We start from the raw sequence: 2176 nt of genomic DNA on the forward strand, positions 1-2176 counted from the left end.
AGGGGCAGGGCCTAGTTGCTAGTCCCAAGGGGTGTGGCCCAGCTGCGGGCAGGACTCTAGGAAGGAGTAGGAGGGCTGCTAGGCAGGGCCAAAATGGAGAGGCAGAGCCAGCAACAAAGGGGTGGGGCTATGCCTTGGGGACAGGACTTTGTGGGGGCGCTGTGGGGTCCTAATCGAGAGGCATCCTGGGACACTGGGGGGCTTCCTTAGTGCTGGAGAGCAGGTTGAAGGGGTGTGCGGCGGCTCCAGCAGGGCTGTGGGAAGCCAGGCCCTGGTGGGAGGTACTATGGGGTCTACCCCCAACCTGCTCCCCTCCACCAGGCACCATGGTCCTGGAGCTATGCAGGGCAAAGTCCAGGAAAGAAGAAGCAGCGCAAGGCTGCACAGTTCAGCATCAGCCACGAGGTGGAGGCTGAGTTCTTCCAGATCCGCTGCCACATCCAGGTGCCCCCTGGGGTGAGGGAGGGGCTGGGCGAGCCAATTCTGGGGTGGGGGAGAAGATGGGGCAATCCCTGGGGTGGGACAAGACTGGCAGTGGCAGAATGAGCCTCCACCACAGGAATGGCTGGGAAAACCAGTCTGGCACCCCCACATTGCCCCACCCCAGGACTGGGGACTGCTGGGATGGGCCCCATGTCCATGGCCTGAGCTGCCCCCCTTGTGCCTTTCTCTTTGCAGCAAGGGAGGTTGGCTGCATCAACACAGAGGCCTGACCCGTTTCTGCTAACAAGGGCCTTGGTAGACTTAGGTGCCACCCCAAGCTCCTATTCAACCCAGCTCAGGGCCCTGAAGAGAAGTGTTGATGCACTTACTTTTGTAACAAACCCTCCTCTTCTCCACAAGATGATATCACAAAAACCAATGAGAACTGCCTTCGAGAAGCAGGCTTTGAACTCAAGCCTTGGGAAGATATATCAAGTGACCTTAACTGATCCGTCTCCATGTTCCCCTTCGCCCCACACTCCCTCACCAGCACCCATTGCTCCCCAGTCCCTTAGAGATTCAACCAGTAACAGGCACTTCCACAACATGTCAAAGTCCCCTTTCCTCCCTTTCTGTGGCCACCTGCAACAAGACAAGCCAGACCTCCTGCCAAAAAACAGAAGCTCATTCAAAAGTCACAAGACAATTTTACCTTAAAACACTGTAACACAGGGAAAGTGGGGTATGGCTTTATACACTGGCAGGGATTGGGGTGTGGGACAGCAGAGAGGACAATTATGGAGGTGAATGAAAGAAAGTGCTCAATGTTGGGGTATTAACCTTTCAGAGTTGCCTCTATAAAACACTCATGAAATCAAAGGGCTTTGGCACTAGTGGCACTCAGGCTCTGAGTCGGGAGGCCTCAGCTTCACCATGGGAGGTTATAACTTGCTGCAGTTCACCCAGGAGATGGCCTCATACTTTCCCCACCCTTTCACAGGAGAGGCTGGACCTGCCACAGGCTGCACCTCCTTCAGTCCTGCTACCCCATTTCCCCCAGAAAAGGGACTCTATTGCTCCCTTGCCAGAGGTTTCTCCAAAAGTGCAGGGTTCTTGCTGCACAGGATATGGGAGGAAAGCCTTTACTGTGACCAGCTCTTGTTCCTGAGGGTTAGCAACAACCCCTGGATTACAGTGATTACTCTGGAAAGGGTGCTGGGCCCTGGTCTGTTCCCACTGCACAGCTCTGGACAAGATACAGAAACCATCCACAGGGATATCATGTTCAGTTGTGGGGCTTCCTTAGCAGAAAATGCCTTATAAAGAAGGCAGAGAAGAGGAGGAGGGCAGAGGCAGCATCAGGCATCCAGTGGTATGTAGTACTGGAAAGACGCTGAAAAGCAAAATCTGCCAAACTGGGCTCAGGGGGTGGGAGCAGAAAAGGGAAGGTCAGTGTGGCAGGCAGAGAATGCTTCTTCAGGCATAAATGTCCTCCTTCCTGCAACTCAAGGGTCTCATACCAGAACCTGGGGACGAGGAGGGAGGACGAAGCTGGGAGGCAGCCCAGGACAGTCCCTGGGTATCATTTGGAACCAGGTGTCTCAGGAAGGGCACCCTAATGCGAAGACCCTTCTGCCCCTGGAGCACTGGCTGCTTTTGGAGAATGATGGGGAAGGCAGAGGCACTAAGGCTGATACGAACATCGTCTCCTTGTAAGTTCCCCCAGCATCTGGGCTCACCTCTGCCTGAAGTG

This window comes from Alligator sinensis, unplaced genomic scaffold (genome assembly GCF_000455745.1).
Source record: "Alligator sinensis unplaced genomic scaffold, ASM45574v1 scaffold2172_1, whole genome shotgun sequence".
Taxonomy (NCBI): Eukaryota; Metazoa; Chordata; order Crocodylia; family Alligatoridae; genus Alligator; species Alligator sinensis.